We start from the raw sequence: 23,758 nt of genomic DNA, 5'->3' as shown, positions 1-23,758 counted from the left end.
TAAAAGTGGTCTTACGACTTCCTCTCTGGGATGACCATCGACTCCCAGCAGCAACAACAGCAGCGCCAGCAGCAGTAGGCGTTACACGCAAGGATGTATCGGAGGAATCCCAGGCAGGAGAGGACTCGTCAGACTTGCCAGTGACATGGCCTGCAGGACTATTGGCATTCCTGGGGAAGGAGGAAATTGACACTGAGGGAGTTGGTGGGGTGGTTTGCGTGAGCTTGGTTACAAGAGGAAGGGATTTACTGGTCAGTGGAGTGCTTCCGCTGTCACCCAAAGTTTTTGAACTTGTCACTGACTTATTATGAATGCGCTGCAGGTGACGTATAAGGGAGGATGTTCCGAGGTGGTTAACGTCCTTACCCCTACTTATTACAGCTTGACAAAGGGAACACACGGCTTGACACCTGTTGTCCGCATTTCTGGTGAAATACCTCCACACCGAAGAGCTGATTTTTTTGGTATTTTCACCTGGCATGTCAACGGCCATATTCGTCCCACGGACAACAGGTGTCTCCCCGGGTGCCTGACTTAAACAAACCACCTCACCATCAGAATCCTCCTTGTCAATTTCCTCCCCAGCGCCAGCAACACCCATATCCTCCTCATCCTGGTGGACTTCAACACTGACATCTTCAATCTCACTATCAGGAACTGGACTGCGGGTGCTCCTTCCAGCACTTGCAGGGGGCGTGCAAATGGTGGAAGGCGCATGCTCTTCACATCCAGTGTTGGGAAGGTCAGGCATCGCAACCGACACAATTGGACTCTCCTTGTGGATTTGGGATTTCGAAGAACGCACAGTTCTTTGCTGTGCTTTTGCCAGCTTGAGTCGTTTCATTTTTCTAGCGAGAGGCTGAGTGCTTCCATCCTCATGTGAAGCTGAACCACTAGCCATGAACATAGGCCAGGGCCTCAGCCGTTCCTTGCCACTCCGTGTGGTAAATGGCATATTGGCAAGTTTACGCTTCTCCTCCGACAATTTTAGTTTAGGTTTTGGAGTCCTTTTTTTTCTGATATTTGGTGTTTTGGATTTGACATGCTCTGTACTATGACATTGGGCATCGGCCTTGGCAGACGACGTTGCTGGCATTTCATCGTCTCGGCCATGACTAGTGGCAGCAGCTTCAGCACGAGGTGGAAGTGGATCTTGATCTTTCCCTAATTTTGGAACCTCAACTTTTTTGTTCTCCATATTTTATAGGCAGAACTAAAAGGCACCTCAGGTAAACAATGGAGATGGATGGATTGGATACTAGTATACAATTATGGACGGACTGCCACGGTTAGGTGGTATAAAAAAACCACGGTTAGGTGGTATATATTATAATAATAATACAATTATGGATGGACGGACTGCCTGCCGACTGCCGACACAGAGGTAGCCACAGCCGTGAACTACCGCACTGTACACTGGTTGATAAAGAGATAGTAGTATACTCGTAACAACTAGTATGACACTATGACGACGGTATAAAGAAAGAAAAAAAAATACCACAGTTAGGTGGTATATATTATAATAATAATACAATTATGGATGGACGGACTGCCTGCCGACTGCCGACACAGAGGTAGCCACAGCCGTGAACTACCGCACTGTACACTGGTTGATAAAGAGATAGTAGTATACTCGTAACAACTAGTATGACACTATGACGACGGTATAAAGAATGAAAAAAAAACCACGGTTAGGTGGTATATATTATAATAATAATACAATTATGGATGGACGGACTGCCTGCCGACTGCCGACACAGAGGTAGCCACAGCCGTGAACTACCGCACTGTACACTGGTTGATAAAGAGATAGTAGTATACTCGTAACAACTAGCATGACACTATGACGACGGTATAAAGAATGAAAAAAAAACCACGGTTAGGTGGTATATATTATAATAATAATACAATTATGGATGGACGGACTGCCTGCCGACTGCCGACACAGAGGTAGCCACAGCCGTGAACTACCGCACTGTACACTGGTTGATAAAGAGATAGTAGTATACTCGTAACAACTAGTATGACACTATGACGACGGTATAAAGAAAGAAAAAAAAATACCACAGTTAGGTGGTATATATTATAATAATAATACAATTATGGATGGACGGACTGCCTGCCGACTGCCGACACAGAGGTAGCCACAGCCGTGAACTACCGCACTGTACACTGGTTGATAAAGAGATAGTAGTATACTCGTAACAACTAGTATGACACTATGACGACGGTATAAAGAATGAAAAAAAAACCACGGTTAGGTGGTATATATTATAATAATAATACAATTATGGATGGACGGACTGCCTGCCGACTGCCGACACAGAGGTAGCCACAGCCGTGAACTACCGCACTGTACACTGGTTGATAAAGAGATAGTAGTATACTCGTAACAACTAGTATGACACTATGACGACGGTATAAAGAATGAAAAAAAAACCACGGTTAGGTGGTATATATTATAATAATAATACAATTATGGATGGACGGACTGCCTGCCGACTGCCGACACAGAGGTAGCCACAGCCGTGAACTACCGCACTGTACACTGGTTGATAAAGAGATAGTAGTATACTCGTAACAACTAGTATGACACTATGACGACGGTATAAAGAATGAAAAAAAAACCACGGTTAGGTGGTATATATTATAATAATAATACAATTATGGATGGACGGACTGCCTGCCGACTGCCGACACAGAGGTAGCCACAGCCGTGAACTACCGCACTGTACACTGGTTGATAAAGAGATAGTAGTATACTCGTAACAACTAGTATGACACTATGACGACGGTATAAAGAATGAAAAAAAAACCACGGTTAGGTGGTATATATTATAATAATAATACAATTATGGATGGACGGACTGCCTGCCGACTGCCGACACAGAGGTAGCCACAGCCGTGAACTACCGCACTGTACACTGGTTGATAAAGAGATAGTAGTATACTCGTAACAACTAGTATGACACTATGACGACGGTATAAAGAAAGAAAAAAAAATACCACGGTTAGGTGGTATATATTGTAATACAATTATGGATGGACGGACTGCCTGCCGAGTTCCGACTGCCGACACAGAGGTAGCCACAGCCGTGAACTACCGCACTGTACTGTGTCTGCTGCTAATATAGACTGGTTGATAAAGAGATAGTATACAATACATACAACAATATACTACTATACTGGTGGTCAGGCACTGGTCACCACTAGTCACACTGGCAGTGGCACTCCTGCAGCAAAAGTGTGCACTGTTTAATTTTAAATTAATATAATATTATGTACTCCTGGGGGCTCCTGCTATAACAACCTGCAGTGCTCCCCAGTCTCCCCCACAATTATTATAAGCTTTGCCTTTTATACATTGATGTGCAGCACACTGGGCTGAGCTGAGTGCACACAGACTGAGTCACACTGTGTGACTGGCTGCTGCTGTGTATCGTTTTTTTTCAGGCAGAGAACGGATATAGCAGAGAACGGACGGATATATTATATTAAAATAAATAAAAGTTAACTAACAACAACTGCACTGGTCACTGTGGTAAACTCTGTCTGACTCTGCACAATCTCTCTCTCTCTTCTAATCTAATTTCTAATGGAGAGGACGCCAGCCACGTCCTCTCCCTATCAATCTCAATGCACGTGTGAAAATGGCGGCGACGCGCGGCTCCTTATATAGAATCCGAGTCTCGCGAGAATCCGACAGCGTCATGATGACGTTCGGGCGCGCTCGGGTTAACCGAGCAAGGCGGGAGGATCCGAGTCTGCTCGGACCCGTGAAAAAAAACATGAAGTTCGTGCGGGTTCGGTTTCAGAGAAACCGAACCCGCTCATCTCTAGTTAAAACACTTGTGTATGCAGACGCAACTAATGTGTGAAAGGAATAATGTAGCTCATTGACTTTACAGTATGTACAGTGCACGAAATGAGCATCCGGATTGACATGTTATAATATCACCCACCCCTGTAGCCCAATTGGTTTAAAAATAATTTACGCTCCAATTGATGCCCCACTCCCACTGTAACTCCACCCACATTATCCACAGCTCCACCCCCAGGGGGGCCCTGCCTATTTTATCAGTCCCAGTCCCCACAATTTCTGATGGCAGCTCTGGCGGTATGTGCATATTCTACCGGTAAAATCAGTGAAGAGGGGAGACTTTGCTGCTTTAAGAAGATCTTGGAGAAGATCTTTTACTTTCCATGGTTTCTTAATATGTAGAGTGCTTTAAAAGGCAAGTTTCTCCTTTCCAAATGCTTTAGAAGACTTTCAATTGCTTTGCTTATGTCTACAAGATTAAAGTACCACTATTCTCAATGACTTTGTGTATTTACACTTGGGAAGGGCTGAATTTAGTGCAAGCTTTAGTAATATGTTAGGCAACCTCAACTACAGTGTATGTTACTCTTGTATGAAGTACTAATTTATCAATTTTCTCCAGAAGTAGCGACTTTCCTATAGCGTTTGGAAATAAATCTTAATTGCTGTCGAGGAGAAAGAGAATGAAGGAGCGTAATGGCAATTTCTTCTGCTCTACAGAATAGAAATGGGAAGGAGTGCTGCTGAACAGTGAGGCTGGTACAGTACCTAAACAATGGGACAGCACTGCTTATTCTCCCTACACTTCTTCTGTTTGTCTAAGTGGGGATACAGTGACAGGCATTACAATGGCTGAATCAGCAGCATTATGAGAGACAGGTGAAGCCTCTCACTTCCACCTCTACCTAAGTACCCTGTGGAAAGTGGTAACCTCTCTCTCTGTTTCACTTGATAGCTGCCAGCTACTCCACATCTCTGTCTATTCTCAGACGCCTCACCCCCTGGCTGGGTTCTCACTGCTCTTACTGTTGCCGCACCAACAGTTAGGAGCTGGATGGTTAATACTTTGGGTGACATGTAATAGGATGTGATTTTTAGACTTTTGAGACTTTTAGTCAAAAAAACTGCTGAAATCACCTGTTTTGACTTGAGTAATTCGCAAATGTATTAGGATGCGAATTACACTCTAATTTGCATTTTTCACAGAAAAAAAAGCAAATTTTTACCTCTCGTTTTTATTTTGCACAAATCGCAAATGTAATAGTATGCGATTTTGGAAATCGCACTTAAAAATGTACAAAAAACCGCACACAAAACAGACTAGGTAGAGCTAGGCGATTTGGAGTACTTCCAACATCCCCCCCACCAAAAAAAAAGGGCTACCTTTTGCACAGGTGAGCCATACTTTCATCAGTAACACCACTACAAATACCCCTACATCATGCAGGGCACCTGTGAAGGATTGAGTAATGGAGTTTTTGCAGTCAGGAGTTGAGCTGTGTGTATGTGATATTGCACGTTTGGAGGAGCTGCGCAGGAGGAGGGCGCAGGCTGCGCACCAGATCCAGGTCCCCAGACCACTTCGTGCTTCACGTAGGTACCGTGCGAGGGTGTACCTGGACTCCCTCTCAGATCAAGAGGTGGTGGAGATGTTTCGGCTGAACCGCACAAACCTCTTGAGCTTATATGAGCAGGTGAGACATGATTTGGAGCCATATGGCTCTGCCAACTATGCAGTGTCTGGGCTGCAAAAATTAATGTGTGCCCTGCACTTTTTAGCCACAGGCACCACTCAGTCTGTGAGCACTTGGTCGCTGGGGGTTACACAAGCCACTTTCTCAAGGCATTTATCTCAAGTGTTATATGCCTTGAAGAAACTGTGGCACACATATTTCACATTCCCAAGTTCTGAGTCCGAGTGGCAGGACCTGAAGGTGGCATTCTATCGGCTCTCAGTATTCCCTAATGTGCTGGGGGCCATAGACTGGATTCGGGCACCACACGTGAGGGGCTATGTCTTTGTCAATCAACATGGGCATCACTCCCTCAATGTGCAGGTGGTGTGTGACGCTAACCTTAGAATTCTCAGTATGGTTGCAGATTACCCAGGGTCTTGCCATGGGGTGGTCTTCTGTTTGCCGGCGGCCGGGCTCCCGACGACCAGCATACCGGCGCTGGAATCTTGACCGCCGGCATACTGACATCTTTTCTCCCTCTTGGGGGTCCACGACCCCCCTGGAGGGAGAATAGATAGCATGGCACGCGTAGCGCACCACCGTGCCCGCAAGGGGCTCATTTGCACTCGCCCAGCTGTCGGTATGCCGGCACCGGTATGCTGGTTGCCGGGAGCCCGGCCGCCGGCATACCCTACTACACCCTTTCCATGATGCCTATATTCTGCATCACTCATCCCTTTGGGATCGCTTCCAGCAGTAAACCATGCCTGAGAGATGGCTACTTGGTAGGTACATTTAAGTTATCCTTTAATGTGTTTCCTAATATGTCCTTTAAAAAGTACTGTTTTACTGCCTAACAATGCAGCATGACCCTGAACCACAATGGTGTGCTTATTTTGACAGTAACACACTTATTTGTGTCATTAAGTCAACTTACATTACTCTGAGTGTGGTTATGTGTAGTAATAACTGACTGTTAGGGTCTGGTAATTAACTGTACCTTAGTGTGTAACAAATACCTGAATACAAATGTAATTAATCATTCATAACCACAACTTATGTTTTGCAGGGGATTCATGGTATGGGTGTCTACCGTGGCTCATGACACCTCTGCGTAATCCACAAGGCCCTTCACAGCACCAATATAACGATGCACACATAGCCACCCGCAATTTTGTGGAACGCACTTTTGAGGTGCTGAAACGTCGTTTCAGGTGTTTGGACCGGTCATCAGGTACACTACTTTTTCAACCACCCAAAGCAGTGATGATCATCCAGGCTTGCTGCATTCTGGTTGGTCAGAAAAGCGCACATTACCGGGTCATAATATTGCGTCAAATCGCATGACATCGCATGCTTCAGTCCCGAGTTTGCATCCTATTATATTTGCGATTTCAACAAAAAATTAACGATTTTAAAACATGTGATAGGTGGCGATTTCGGAATCTTATTAACCCTCATCCACTCACTGGTCAGCTACAGATTTGACTACTCCAACCTCCTCCTACCTAGTTTCCCAGACTCTACACTGGCTCCCTTTCCTCTTCAGAACCCAGTTCAAGCTTCTCATACTCACTTACAAAGTCCTCATCCAATCCTCTCCCATTTACATTTCTGACATACTCCCCTTTCACACTCCCAGCCTCCCTCCCCCCCATTTTGCTCGAGAAACGCATGCCATGTCTTCTGGCAACTTATTTCCTCCTCTCGCTTCGGCTTTCAAGATTTTGTTTGCGCTGCTCCATACCTCTGGAATTCTCTCCCTTTCTCTCAGACTCTCCTCCTCTCTACAAAAGTTCAAATGGGCTCTTGAGACCTACTTCTTGATCATTGTCATCCGCTCTCTTCCTAACTCACTGTTCCTTGCTCTTTTTTGTTGTATGTGCCATCTGTCATCCCTGTCTCTCTGCCCCTCCCCTGTAGAATGTAAGCTCTTACGAGCAGGGCCCTTTTCCTTCTTGTGCTTGTGCTTCCCTTACTTTTATTATCATATTATCCATACTCCTTGCAATGGCAACTAACCCTTGCCGCCCTGCTGCTTATTTGAGTGTCATGATCATTGATGCAGCAATGTTTAGAAACCATACCCTTGTCCTGCATTATTTTGTATTGTAAATCTCTGTGTTTTTGATTTGCTCATTTGTTTATGTACTTTGTAAGGTGCTGCAGAACCCTTGTGGCACCATATAAATAAAGGATAATAATAATAGTAAGCAACATTTTCCATTCCACTGGTACTGGAATAGTCCCAGGACTTCAGGCTCAGTAGGGAATTACTGAATGTCACAGTAGGTATAGCAGATGGTATAATACTTTATCTCAGTAAATATAACCAGAGGTCATGACATTCAGCAGACAGTGGATCACGGTGGGTAATGTGGTTGAAACCAAGACAGGCCACAGACAGCAGATCTCCAGCAACATAGCGGAGGTCAGGGAAGGCAGCAGATACTGAGTTAATTTCTAGTAGCTGAGGTCAGGGCAGGAACGGTTGTAGCAAAGTGTTCTCAGAGAGTCAAGGTTGAGTGAGGATGTGTCAAGGAATCTGGGTCTAGGTAGAGTTAGATGTAAGTCTAAATACGTCTGCTTCCAGGTGTATTTTTTTACACATAGCATACAGGTGCAAGTGCTGCTGCTGATGATTAGTAGCAATCCAAGCACACACATCGGGCTGGCACATTGCAAGATGGGAATTGTGAATATGGGTTGAAATACATAAATCATACACCCAATTTACTTCCAACTCAGCATCATGTTTTTTGAGTTTTTACAAGGACTATATTGTTGTGGGGTTATTTTTCCCGTTTGTTTTTTACCTTAACATTTGTGTCATGTAGACATCAACAATTTGCAGTCCTCTACACAGAATAATCCAGGGTACAGCAGTGGTACATCCAGTTGGATCCACTTTTTATTACATTTAAAAAGCCCCAGGACAAATAGATTACCATAATTACTATTGAACATCAACTTCGCAGTCAACTGTTGTATATTTATGTTATATGGGGATTTCTTTTAATTTTTTTTATTATGTTTTCAGTTGTATTCTTAGTGACACCTAAAGAAATATTATTGAACAAAGTTAATGTTCAGGGAAATATTAAAAATAGTTTTTACTAATACTGCCATTTTATTTATAGTAACATAACAATTCCTTCTCAGTTGATTTGCACTACCATGACTATCTTAGTAAACTTAAGTTACATAAAGCTTAATTACTTTCAGCTCTTTCATCGGCTTTGTTGCATCTCCTAAATATATAGTAGGTATGAATGGAAGAGAGAACATATGGAACATTTTTGTACAGCATGACTCCACCCACTAATGCCGTCCACATGAAATCACTATATCTGCCGTAAGTACAAAGCAGGTGTGAAATAACTATTACTATATATGGTAATACTATCAGATAAATTATAAAATTGCCTCTTTACTTTAATGGTAAAAAAAGAAAAAAAAATAAGGAAAAAAAAAAGAATCTTGTTTTCTCTCAAAAACCCAGCTGGGACGTATTGGGTGTTAGTTTGTACATATTATTTTACAGGTGCTTTATACCCAGTAGCCTTTCAAAGAAATGCTCAAGGCATTTATACGGAACTGATTTTACTTGAATCATTAGTGATCTTTCACTCTCATCATGATGCAGTAGTTGCTATTCAAATAAGACAATAGATCTCAGATGCTTCAAGACATCTCCATTGTAAAGAGTCCATTAAGGCAGAGAATTGCTCAGTACCCAGCTGCCTTGTCCTTCTCTCATTCCACTTGAATTGCTAAGTGTTTTTTTTTTTTGTTTTTTTACTTAGATTCATTATGTTTTTTATATTTGAAATATGCAATAGAAGAAAATATCCAACACCAAGCCACCAAGAAGGAAAGGTGAGAATTTAGAATAAAATCAGTACAGTTATTCATTAAACAGTAAATTAACTGAAAGAGTGTACGGATTGATTGAGATTGTAGTGACATTATAAATAATAAGTCAAACCATGTCGGAAGCAAAATTCTGGAATGGAAAGGGAAACGCTGCAACGCTTCTCTTCTGCTGTAGTTTCAGTAACAGTCACCAGGCTGAGTGTGAAGGAAGCTGGTGACTGAACTGTCGGCGGCTCCTTTAACAAGAAATATAAACACAGGGGGGTAGGAAAGGGTGTAATTTACATTTTTTGGCTCTTTTATACATTTTTGTGTTAATTTTTTCACTTTTTTAATTTGAATTTTGACATGTAAAAAAATATATTTATGGTTTTTAATGTGTGATAATTTAAATACATTAAACAATGATCAGAGACCTGGGTAAAATATGTGATGTCTAACTTGTTCTGCTGGGCAGGTGCACATTGGGTAATTCCATCCCTTTATACTGCAGGCAGTCATGAAATCTCTTATGCTGCTCTGTTCACACGCTATAAGGACTGACCTCAAATACCCTTTATGAGGACTCTACTCAGGGAACGTTGATATGCAGTTTGGAACCAGCACTTTATGTATATGATCAGTGAGCTATGTGAATTACTAATAATCCATTTGTGATTAGGTTAGGTTGATGTAATTTCACTTACTAACATAATATATATTATTTATCTAATTATATAGAATGGAAGCCATTTATAGCTGAACGTACTTGTGCCCAAAGACGCAGACATAACATTTGTGGCACATAAATGGCACATTGTTCACTTTACATACATGCAATTCAGAATACAATCACGTAATCACTTGCATCTGCATAAATATGCTTTTAGAGTGCATATCTAATCTCTACAGGGTGGATACTTGAGATGCCATTAAACATGGTGTTTTAATATGGTACAAAAGGAGTTACAGTAGATAATTTATTAAATATTTTATGAAAATATTTGTGTACTGGTACCTGCCTAACAATATTTCAGTTGTGAAGTTTCCCCTTGCAGAAGATGCGCTGTGCACTAGGCTATGACAGGCTGAACTGGTCACACTGCGGGGCTCTCTGTCATAATGTGACTGCACTGGTTTATTCAGCATGGAGATGCATTCCCTAGGGGAATCAGAACCATGTCCAAAACAGTGTTAGCAAATAAGCCCTAATAGGCCCAGATTTATCAAGCCTTGGAAAATGATAAATTGCACCATGATAGAGTACCAACCAGTCAGCTCCTGTCATTTTTCAAACAAGGGCCCAAATGTAACAAGCCTTAAAAAGTGGAGACGAATAAAGAGTGATAATGCAGCAGCCAATCAGCTTCCTAAATACCATGTCACAGGCTGTGTTTGATAAATGACAGGAGCTGGTTGGCTGGTGCGTTTTCACTCTTTATCCGTCTCCACTTTATAACTTTTAAAGGCTTAATAGATTTGGGCCATTTACTATGTACAGTGCAGTCTGCAGTTGGTTTCCACCAAATTAAGTGGTGATAGCTAAATGGATGATGGCAGATCTGGATTAAGCCTTTTGGGGGTCCAGGACAATTAAAACAGGGGGACCCATCCCCACCCATCTTGCCATCCCCCTCTTGTCAGCAAAGCCTCCCTGGCGGTTTCTAGCCGTGTGACCTCCATCCCACCACACGTCAGTGAAGCAGCAGAAACAGCACAGTTCCTACCAGCAGTGAGGGCAGACTCTGAAGACTCCTATCCAGTGTTGCAAGTATGCAGGTATGCTTGGGTACGGAGCACCCTTAAGAATTTAGCAGCAGGTACACACAGTACCACCCACTGCAAACTTTGCACCTGTGACTGCCATTACCGCAATTATAATGCACTGCTGAGCAACAAGACCATGGTGTTCGGCAGCATTGCAGCGACTCCCACTTTGTCAGGGCTACAGGGAGCGTAACGGTGATGTCATGAGATCACATTACGCTTCCTCTCCTGGTGGCTGCGGCTGGCACGAAGAGAGGAGCCTGGAGACTGGGCTGGGTGCCTTTTCCTGCAGTGTCCAGCTGTTTCCCTTCACTCTGCTTGTGTGACGCATCAGCACTGCGCGGCTTTTGTTCTTCACAGGCTGGACTTCTGGGCATGGTTCTGGCTTCACTGTGTGGGGTAATTAAATTTTTTTATATAATGTGGACCCTGATATATATTTCTATTATTATGGGGGTATTACTATATATTTCTATTGTAATGTGGACAAAACTATATATGTCTATTATTATGGGGTATTACTATATATTTCTATTGTAATGTGGGCACTACTATATATTTCTATTATACCGGGGACACTACTATATATGTCTATTATTATGGGGGCATTACTATATATTTCTCTTGTAATGTGGACATTACTATATATTTCTATTATACCGGGGCCACTACTACAGTATATAGTTCTGTTATAATAGGGGTATTACTATGTATTTTTATCAAACGTAAGTTAATATAATGTAGCCACTCCCCCTAGTGTCATATGGCCATGCCCCCTCACGGCACGTGACCAAGCCCATTTTCGGCACACTCAGTACCACTAAGAAAATATTTCTACTTGTACCACTGCTCCTATCGGGCAGTGCTGGCAGCAGTGACTCCCTTCTTCCTGCCTCAGTTATGGTGCTGTTGTCCAGGGATAATTCTGGTCGCATCTAGCCTCCACCAGCAGCAGCTTACTTAGCAGCAGAGTGGCTACTGTTGCTATGCTGCTACTGACACTCTGATGGTGGAGGCTGGAGAGGGGCAGCAGCGCCACAGCTGAGGTGGAGCACTCGCCCCTGCATCTCCCCCTTAATCTGGGTCTGGATGATGGTAATGATGGTGACTTCTAGAGATTCAGACCTTAAACATCAGTATCAAATACATTTAAACAATTTGTTTTCAAAGAAGACATTGATGAGGATGATACGGAACCAGTATTAGTTACCGTATTATAACATGATACAAAACCGTAACACATGAAAGACTCAATGCAATTCAACTGTTATGAAATAGTGAACACGTGCTACAAAGACAAGACTGCAGATTTGTCTAGTAAAACAGTAAATAGAAATACAGAATTTTTTTGACAATAATGCATCTTATTTACATTGCTATGTGAATAATATGCACAAGCAGACTCTGCTAATTGAAATGTTATACGGCATGCCTTTATTGTGTGTGCCTATGGTGTGTTACAGTGTTTTTAGGAAATGCTGTAACGTACCATTTCACATGCAGATACAGTCGCAGACAAAATATAGGCATGCCACATATCATTTTAATCAGCAAAAGCTGCTTGTGCGTCCTAGTCACATAATTTTGTGAATAAGACACATTTTAATGGAAAAAGTTGCACATAAAGATACTTAACGCTACCAAGTCATGCCACAGCATGGCGTGACCTGAAGGGCCATTTAATGTGCAGGGAGGCTAGATGTAAGTGGACATATCTGTACATGAGCACAAGAGAAAAAGAATTATAATAATATTTCGTACGGTAGAAAGCCATTTTTATCTCTCAAAGGGGAAGTGGGGGGGGGGGATACTTTTTACAGCTTGAATTTATTTATATGCTGTACACAAAAAAATGTATACTACTACCCAGGTGGGTAAGTTCATCCCAGGCGACTGGAGGCGGAATAGACAGTAATGCCCACCATCGGTGCAGGCACAAAACCACAGCTAAGGGGGCAAAGAAAGATGTAATGCTTTAGTAATCCTGCCAGTTGTAGATAAACTCCAGCCACTTCCCTCCAGTTCTCTTCAGCCTCATCGTCCCTTATGTCACTCTAGCCTCATTCCGTGTTTCTGCAACTCTAATTCCCCAGTGTTGCTCCAGCCCCCCCCAGTGTATCTTGAGATTCCAGCCAGGCCCCTTATGTATTGCCAGCCCCCAGTGCCTCTTACACCAGCCCCATTCTGTCTCATCAGCTCCCATTGACTCTCAAGCCAGCACCCCTCTGTCCCTCCAGCACCCCAGTGTCTCTTAAATGACCCCACAGCTTCATTAACTGTGCATGAATCCAGGGTGTTTAGATCAATTATTTTATTTGATCATGTTTTTCATCCACTCCAGATTTCAACATCACTAAAGCCAACCACAATAAAACATAGTGAAAGGATTGGGGTATTGCTCCATATCTGGACACAACATCGAATGCCTTAATGTGCATGGAAGGGAATCATTTTTGATTTTCTAATCCTATTGATCTTTTAAGAATTTGCTCTCCATTAGACACACCCTCCACTGAGGCTCACCCTGCATAAAAACTAATGACCCACATTTCAAGAGATAAGCTGCTATAATTCAATGCAAATGCATGAAATATTATACTGTATATTATACCTCAAACTCTATGTTTACAGTGGGCAGCCTGATCTGTGGTCCCCAAAATTGTCAGGGTTTATTGCAGAAATATGGGCATGGTAGGGATTTTTGGTGGAAGTTGAGGTGTATTTGAGTGTAGTGTTCACAGATAATGGGGATACATTTACTTTGTCCACATGATGTCTGGATAAATGTTGGTACTCATGATATCCAAAACATATATCCAAACTTAACTCCATGTTTTTTATCTCAACAACCTCCACCTACTCACACGAGTGTGACCTATTGAATCATAAACCAGTAATCCCAACACCGGTGCCCTTTCTTTCTTAATAAGTGAATATTAGAAATTATTTCATGGCTATGCACTCATAAATGACACTCTTTGAATGTGGTCCAATTTCAGGAACAACCTGTGTGATCAACCTCATGCACATACTGTATATTGGAAAACTTACTAAGGTTATTCTGCAATTCTTTTCTGTCTTTTCTCCAGCATTAGTTCTAAAGCGGTCACAGTGCCTCATTGCTTCCTTTGTAACACAGTGATCAGCCATACTGGGGAGCTTCTGGTCTACTGCAGTTATTGCTATACATTAAGATTTGTTTAATGAAAAAGTACATTGGTATTTATTAGTCTTCCTTACATACAGTAGAGGCCCTATCTCATGTTTGTACGCAATGCAATTCTCTAGGCTATAGAACTGCTAATGTTAGCAAGGGTTGGGTCTGAAATGCCGGTGGTCGGGATGCGGGCGGTCAGAATACAGATGTTTAATATCCCGACAGGGGTCGGGTAAGCTTGCTACCCCTCACCACTTAACCCTCTCTTACTGCAGCCTAAACCTAACCCTCCCCAGTGGTACCTAAACCTAACCCCCCTTCCTCACAACCTAAACCTAACCCTTCACCCCTGCAGCCTATCCCTCCCCGGGGGTGTCTAAACCTAACCCCCCCTCCGCGCTGCCTAAACCTAACCCCCCCTTCCCACTGCCTAACCGTAACCCTCCCCCCGCAGCCTAAACCTAACCTCCCCTCCCCCCATGGCTTACCTCTCTGGTGGCCCAGCAGTCACTCAAAAGAGATCCAGGCTGTTGGGATGCTGGCTCTGGCATTGTGATCTCATTCGGGATGCAGGTACCGGAATTTTGATCAGTGTTGGGATTCCGGCATCAGTATTTTGACAGCCGGAATCCTGACTGTCGGTATCCTTACCGGATCCCTCAGCAGGTGTAGCTGTTGCCCAGGAATGAAAAGTGATGCCCACTGGACTCATCGCAAGCTCAATCACAATTGCGTAAACATTAGTGGACTATGGGGGTTATTCAGAGTTAGCAAACCAAAAGAGTTAGCAATTGGGCAAAACCATGTTGCACTGTAGGTTGGGTAGATGTAACATGTGCAGAGAGATTTAGACTTGGGTGGGCTATATTGTTTCTGTGCATGGTAATCTGCTTATTTTTTACATTGCAAATTTACTTTTCCGTTTGAACACACCCCACCCAAATCTAACACTCTCTCTGCACATGTTATATCTACCCCACCTCCAGTGCAACATGGTTTTGGCCATTAGTGTGCTTTTTTGGTTTGCTAATAACTTTGAATAACCCGCTGTATGCAATTTTGGATAACATCGAAGTTAAGTAGTAGCCACAGCAGTAGCAACTCAAACACCATGTATTTGCACATACAATCATGCATCCATCAGAAGATACACGCCCCAAAAATGGCCATGACACACCTGCGTATTCTCACTCACCTTAAACTCCCCATTAACAGCTCCAAATGACCACTTCCTGTCAATAACTGTATGCCAAAGTTCTCAATGTTAGCGGGATTGTAGCTGCACCCGCGCACATGTGCATTATGATCACAGCACATGCACATTTTGATGATAAAATAACTCCATTGCGTGAACATTAGCCATTGCATACAAATATCAAACAGTAATAAGGCCCATAGTACGTGTAGGTGCAAATTCAATTACCAAACTTGATTGGTCCCCAGCCTCTCATGCTCTCAGAAGGGATGGTCATCATTTAAACTCCCATTCCTCAGTTTCTCAAAGTTTCTCTCCACAGCAATCCACCTTCAGCTGCTTGATGTCTCCTCACCTTGGGTGCACTGTACAGGAGCCCTACCTTTTGCTGTCCTTGGGGTATTCTGTGAGACAGCACCGATCACAAGCTTTACTCCTGCCTTAGGGGCTTCGTCTCTTTTCTAGTCATCACAGCTTATCAGCCACACTGTGTTACAGTAACACACACCCCTACCCCTACCCCCCCTTCCCCACACACACAAAAACCTTTTAAGGACACTCTTCCCCTCTACCGTTGTCTCATTTATGATAGCCTTGCTGGACTTATGCAGTGACCTCCTCTCTAATGACCCCTGTAAGCTAATGTTACAGTTCTGGGCTCCAACAGCCTTCTACCATCACACAGCAGTTACACCAGTGACGTGCGGTGGGGTGAGGCAGGTGAGGCAGAGCCTTTCCTGTCATACTAACGTCTGTGCTAGAGTTTTTACTGTATAAAGTATATGAAAAATACAAAGAATATGGTAAAAATATCTTCTTTGTATTATTTTAATAATTTTTATAGTCAAATCTCTGGAGTAAAATGTCTATGGCAGGTGAGGCAGTGCCTCACCTGTGTATCTTTTCTGCCCATCTCTGATCAATTCAAAACCCACCAAATTTCCAGGAGTTTATACCTCTGCACCTGTGTATAATGTCCACATGCACCATTTGGCTCATATATTGTGTGTAAATCTGGCTCTGGTACTAACCAGTGCCTTCTGAGAAATTTACCTCACCGCACGTCCCAGAGTTACACTATGGTATTGTTGGTGCTTGCATCGTGACAGCACCACACATCACCTCCCTCTGAATGTGGGGAAGTCTGAGATCTCCTCCATCCTGGATTCCCCAGCAAACAGTGTCCAGCACTTTTCTTCTTGCTGACGCAAAATCTTACACAGCTAGAGTTTTCCTTTGACCAGTGATGTTTAGTAACTATCACTGGCTTGCTATGTATGGTTAGAAACCATTGATCATCAATGGCAGGTGCTTCAGTTGACAAACCTAAAGCAGGGTCATGTGATGAGGGAAATGGCTCAGGAGGAACTGGCTAGTACCAGAGCTAGATTTACACACAATATATAAGTCAAAGGGTTCATGTGGGCATTATGTAAGTGTTCAGCAGGATAAACTCCTGGAAATTTGGTGTGTTTTGATCAGATACGTGCAGAAAAGACAGACCCTCACCTGCCATAGACTTTTTACTCCAGAGATTTAACTATAAAAATGATTAGTATAATAATCATAATAAGCGACTTTTTACTCCAGAGATTTAACTATAAAAATGATTAGTATAATACAAAGAAGATATTTCTAATATATTCTTTGTATTTTTCATATACTTTATACAGTCAAAACTCTGGCACGAATGTTAGTATGACAGGAAAGACTCTGCCACGCCTGCCTCACCCCACCGCACGACACTGCCTTAAACCCAGCTCTCACTCATCTCCTCCTGCTATGACAGGGCAAATCACCCACAGCTGTATCCCTCTGCTTTCCTGCTCACTGACAGATTACTTTGCAATGTTTCATTCATTCTGCACACTTCCACAGCTGCTGCATTGTAGCACTTCGTATATGGGGGGTCATTCCGAGTTGATTGTAGCTGTGCTAAATTTAGCAAAGCTACGATCATTCACACTGACATGCGGGGGGACCCCCAGAACAGGGCTAGTCCACCCCGCATGTCAGTGCCGCCCCTCCTCCCGCAGAAGTGCAAAGGCATCGCACAACAGTCGGAATGACCCCCATGGGGCCTAATTCAGACCAGATCACTCGCTAGGGTTTTTTTGCACTGCTGCGAACAGATAGTCGCCGCTCATAGGGGAGTGTATTTTCGCTTTGCAAGTGCACGAACAGATCTTGTGCAGTCTCTTCACAGCTCAGGACTTAAGGTGTGTACACACGGTAAGATATTTTCTTCCGATTCTGACTATATAGTCAGAATCGGAAGAAAATATAGTGCAGATCGCAAGGTGACAGTCACCTTGCGATCCCGATCCGATGCCGATGCGCGGCCCCGCGTGGTCGGCATCGGAAGAAAAAATAGGCTGTGCAGGCAAGTCAATCCTGACTATCTCTATAGAAGAGATAGTCAGGATTGAAATCGCACATAGCCAGCATCGCAAGCACAGTTATTATGTGCTTGCGATACTGGCTAAGTGCCGACCCGGCCCCCTGTCGCACGGTGAGAATCGGATAAGTCCGAATCTCACCGTGTGTATGCACCCTTACTCAGCCACTGCGATCAATTCAGCCTGTCCGGGACCGGAATTGACGCCAGGAACCCTCCCTGCAAACGCTTGGACACGCCTGCGTTTTTCCAAACACTCCCAGAAAAAGGTCAGTTACCACCCACAAATGGCTTCTTCCTGTCAATCTCCTTGCGATCGCCCGTGCAAATGGATTCTTCGCACAAACCCATCGCTGAGGGGCGATCTGCTTTGAACCTGTGTGACGCGCCTGCGCATTGCGATGCATACGCATGCACAGTTCTGATCTGATCGCAGCACTGCAAAAAACACTAACGAGCGATCAGGTCTGAAATACCCCCATAGATTCAGAGACTCAGTCACACACAGATATAGAAGTGTTGCATATCAAATTGATCAGTACAGTCTCCTAGTGCATCTTAGCCACATTACTTGTCTAAGATGCAATTTTCGCAAAAAAGACAACCAACGCTAAACGCTAAAGCAAAATCTCACAAGGCAGAGAGGGGCTGTTTGGTACAACTGCAGCAAAGGTGTATGATTGATGACACATCTGTATGTTTCCCAATAAATGTTCAAAAAGTCTGGTTGATCACTGGTCTTTACAGGAGCTTTTTGCAGCAGTTTTACTTTATCTATAATTTAAAAAGGAAATATGAGATGGACTTGTCATGAGGAACATGTCAGATCACATTGCTGTACCCGTATTTCGTTTAACAATTATGGAAAGCCTATATATGAATCCTAATTTAATTAGACTGATGGTTCCATCCATTATTGTTAAAGTAAAAATTTGAAGGAATAGTTTTAAGCACACTCCATGTTCTTTTATTGGTTGCTCTTTTCCTTAACTAATCCAGTGGTTACCAAACTTTCTTGAATCATGTAGAGTATAAGAATTTTTTTTCATGGAAGTCCTAGGATAAAAGTGTTTCATTGTTAAATTTGGGGGAAAATTATTAAAATAAGTAAATTGTGCCTACCTGTCAAACCTTAAGTTCAGTTATGCGGTGGTGTACAGTTATGATTCTAATTTCCCACGTTTTATGATTGCTTTTGCCAATCACTTTGACCATAAATAATTTGGTTTAGTCCTAGACCACCAATCCGAGGCAACCCTCAAGAGCCTTGGGAACCACTGCTCTAATCTATTTAAATTCATTGTGACCAGCACTGGTCCGGGACAGCAGAAAGATGGCCCTAATGTTAAAACAGAGTGTCAGATGCCTCAACACTACATCCAGCTTCTCCATCAGGTCTGTAAACTGCTCCTCCCATCTCCATCTCCAGCCATCCATGCAAAGCGTAAGAAGACACTCGGTCAAAGCTAGGTGTTAAGAACGTTGTGGTGGTAAATGGCATCCGCACGCATTTTCTGCTCTCAGGAACCACATATGATCTGATGCCTCATGACTTGGCCACAACAGCACTGCATGGTTTGCTACATCGCACCAACATCCAGAGAGAGCTTGTATATTACATTGTGTATGGCACCGTTATCCAGGAAGTGAAGACCAGCAATAATGCTTGGGAAGCTGCTCTCATGGCTGGTTTCTCTGATAAAACCTGGGCGTACCCAGTCACCATGGCCTGTAGCTCTACTAACCAAGCCATGACCACAGCCTTCGGTCTGATTTTGCCTGGTCAGTGTGATGTGGTGGTAGACGGAGATGTGGAGTTGATGTCTGATATTACAATTTGGCACAGCAGGAAGATGAAGAAAAAATTATGCTGAGTCTCAGCAAGGCCAAGACCTTGGGGCAGAGACTGTCTGTGTTGTCCATGATCCGCCCTGACTACTTGGCCATAGAGCTCCTGGCTGTGACCGAATTCTTTACCAGCGAGACTATGGGGAACTCTGCAGACAGGCTGGTGGCAGCATTTTCCATCTCTCGAGTGGAACAGGATGAGTATGCCCTTCGCTCGCATTCCCTGGCCAAGAAAGCTCAGGATGCTGGTTTCCTGTCTGATGTCTTCCCCTTTAAAGTGGCAAGTAATAATACAGTTGATAAAGACAATGGTATTCATCTGTCCAACATGGAGTAAATGGCAAAGCTGAAGCTGGCTTTCATCAAGCCCCACAGGACTGTGACTGTTACCAACTCTTCATTTATGATGAACGGAGCTTCAGCCATTCTAATTATGTCTGAGGATTTCATCTATGTGTCTCAGGGCCCCATAGACCAGCTGTTGCTAGGCCCGACCAACACTACACCCAAAGTGCTGGAGAGGGTAAGTCTGACCCTGTCTGACATCGACGTCTTTGAGTTCTATGAAGCCAGACAGATCATGGCCAATTGAGAGTGACAGAGTTAGACTGGTTTGCACAGAACTACATGGGATGGAAGAATAAGGTGGGTGCCCCTCCCCTGGAGAAGTTTAATACTTGGGGTGGATCCCTGTCGCTTGGTCATTTGGAGCTACTGTACTGGCTGCAGGCTGGTCATGGCTGCATCTCACCGGCTGAAGAAAGAGGGAGGACTGTATGGGTTGGTGGCAGCCTGTGCCGCTGGAGGGCAGGGGCATGGACTGATTGTAGAACTATATCCCCAGTAATCGGAAGCTTCATCAATTGTATCAGCCTTAAATGCCAGTGCAATGCACTAAAAACTCTCAATGTGTCCCTACAGCTGAGGAGAATCTTGCAACACTGTAAAAAAAAATGTAGCTGTCTTGTCTGCTTGGAAATTACTTGCCGATTTGTACAGCGCATGCTGCAGGTGCTGCTGGAGTCCGTCTGCAGCCTAGCCCTGAGGCGGTCCCGCTCTTTTTTTTATGCCGTATTGAAGGATAGGGCACTTATTTTTATGCAAGTTTTATAAAACCTGCAGAACACACACATGTTGTACATTAATCAATAACAGTTTTGATAACCAAGTGTATTGCAGCCCAGAGATAACCAGAATACAGCATTTAAGAGTTAATAAATTCATTGTGATCTCCAGTAGAAAAAGATGAAACTGTCTAGGATGAAAGCATAATTTAAGTTAGTAAAAGCATAGCCGGTTATTAGACTACCTCAGAACAGAAGAGTGTTAGTATATTTCCCATTATTAAAACTATATTTAATATTGCTTTGTATAAGGGATGCTGGGGAAAACATGGCTATCTGTGAAGGAGAGATGTTACTGAGAGTTTTGGTCTAAATAATAAAATAAAACTGTAATAAAGCTATGGAACCTTTTTACTGAATGTCACAGAGGCTGGTTAACATGATTAGGGAGGTCAAGAGTACACACTTTAGCCTAAGGTCAATATCAGACAGGTACAGGGGGTACAGTAGTAAGAGGGCTGGAATAACAGCATGCAGGGGTGTATCTACCCCTTGGCCAGGATGGCATTCTCCAGGGGCGTCGGCAGAGGACGGTCGCTGCCTGGCGGTGTCACCCGCGACCTGGGCGTAGAATGAGATAGTACACGCAGTACCTGTGTGCCCTCTTGGCCCAGAGATTAGCCCTGCCGGCAACAAAAACTGTTACTGAAGCCAGTGAATGACTGGCAGCATCGCGCCGCACTATAGTGAAGAAACGCAAAATAAACTACAGCTCACAGAAGCCCTCACTGCTGGGAGCTGCCGGCAGCAAGGGCTGCTGGTTATTTAGTTTCTTCACTGTAGGGCGGCACAGTGCTGCTGGTCATTCACCGACTTCAGTAAAGGTGGTTGGTGAGGCGGTATGACTGTAATTAGTAGCTCTTCTATATGATCCAAATCCATAACATAACATAGGCACTGCATACCTCTTGGCCTGGAGATTAGCCCTGCAGGCAACAACAACTGTTAAGGTGCCCATCTGGCTGGTTGGAACGAAAATCTGGTAATGTTGTTCGCTCGCTAGCCGCTTTTCGCAGCAGTACACACGCTAAGCCGCAGCCCTCTGGGAGTGTATCTTAGCTTAGCAGAATTGCGAACGAAGTATTCGCAATATTGCGAAAAGATTTTTATGTGCAGTTTCTGAGTAGCTCGAGACTTACTCTTCCAGTGCGATCAGTTCAGTGCTTGTCATTCCTGGTTTGACGTCACAAACACACCCAGCGTTCGCCCAGACACTCCCCTGTTTCTTCAGCCACTCCCGCGTTTTTCCCAGAAACGGCAGCGTTTTTTCACACACTCCCATAAAACGGCCAGTTTCCGCCCAGAAACACCCACCTCCTGTCAATCACACTCCGATCACTAGAACGAAGAAAAAACCTCGTAATGCCGTGAGTAAAATACCAAACTTCTTAGCAAATTTACTTAGACCAGTCGCAGTGCGAACATTGCGCATGCGCAATTAGCGGAAAATCGCTGCGATGGGAAGAAAATTACCGAGCGAACAACTCGGAATGAGGGCCATTGTCCGGTCAGGCAACAGCTCTGTGTTACTTGGTCCTGATTTGCCCCACACAGAGCCGGATTAATAGGGGGCACATGGGTTAAGTACCCTGGGTTCCCCTCTCTTGATTGAGCCTCTGACCCCACTCTAGCTGGCTGCTGCTGCTGTTGCTGTCCCCTCACCCATACTAATGTGTGGCCATACGCTTTTTTCGGCCTTCCTCATTTCAAATATATTGGGGGGGGGGGGGGGGGTGCCAGTCCCTTACTTTGCCAGGGGCGCTCGGACCCCTAGATACACCTCTGACAGCATGGCCCGCCAGCTACAATGATCCTGGCTGATTGCCAGATAGCTACTGTATAAATCAGAGGCAGATCACTGTCAGGATTTTATGGCACCTGTGGAGTCAGCCAAGGTCTGGCACAGGAACACATTCCCAGGACTCCTCTTTTTAATAGAGACCCTCTGTCACTGGTGTACACTGTGTCCCAGCCTTCACCTCCATTTTCTACTGCTATTCTCAGTTCGGTTGCAATTGACCGATGCTTTCGGGACTCCACATGCGCCGGATTCTTAGTGCCCCCATGCCTCAGCATGATTGAAAGGCTGCAGGCATTTCAGTGTGGAGACAGGGAGAGTCCCAGAAAATGGGGGCGTATTGGCTGTATTTTCTGGGCCATGCCGAAGCTAGTGGCTGAGTCCTTGGATGCAGTTTCACTGTCCGTGGCAGCATAGTTTTGCCTGACATCTTGATGAACCTGAGGATTACGCAGATGTCCAATGTTGTGACCATTGGTCTCAATGATGATCTGATGCTGCATTTTTGGACAAAGGCGGAGGATCAGGGAAGCTGGCAGTATCTGTCTTTTTACAGTACACACTTCCCACGGCTTTTACATATTTTCTGGTGTTCTGATGAATACTTTTTTCTTTCAAAACATGTTGATGGCCGGGTATGTGTTCATCATTTACCTGGGGAAGAGGCGCCAACAGGATATATGACAGGAAAAAGGCAAACCTGCAGAGGCTATGTGATGGTCTGAGCAATTTTCTGCTGGGAAACCTTTGATCCTGCAATTCATGTGGATGTTATTTTGACAAACACCACCTACTTATACAATGTTGCAGACCAAGTACACCCCTTCATGGCAACAATATTCCCTAATGGCAATGGTCTCATTCATCAGACACTCTGCCACATTGCAGAAATGGTACAGGAATGGTTTGAAGAACATGACAACGAGGTCAAGATGTTGACTTGTCCTCTAAATTCCCCAGACCTCAATCCAACTGAACATCCATGGGATGTGCAGAAAAAACTCTAAGCCATGGAGTCCCCACCTCGAAACTTAAGCCGGGTACACATTAGCCGATGTGTGTACCTGGCGATATTGGCTTCGGTGGGGACCCGGCTGGGTGCTGGCATTGGCAAGTGCAT

The 23,758-nt window shown here is 44.0% G+C and overlaps 1 long non-coding RNA gene and 1 pseudogene across 1 annotated transcript in view; one reads left to right on the top strand and one right to left on the bottom strand.

Annotated features, from left to right (window-relative positions):
• The window catches only part of LOC135050839 (uncharacterized), a 164,901-nt gene that overhangs the window by 93,606 nt on the left and 47,537 nt on the right, over positions 1-23,758 (bottom strand). The gene's annotated exons all lie outside the window — the stretch shown is intronic.
• LOC135050838 (trifunctional enzyme subunit beta, mitochondrial-like) lies at positions 19,202-20,563 on the top strand (annotated as a pseudogene).

Source organism: Pseudophryne corroboree, chromosome 2, assembly GCF_028390025.1.
Source record: "Pseudophryne corroboree isolate aPseCor3 chromosome 2, aPseCor3.hap2, whole genome shotgun sequence".
Lineage (NCBI taxonomy): Eukaryota > Metazoa > Chordata > Amphibia > Anura > Myobatrachidae > Pseudophryne > Pseudophryne corroboree.
The sequence above is the reverse complement of the archived record's forward strand: the minus strand, read 5'-3'. Positions and strand labels throughout refer to the sequence as shown.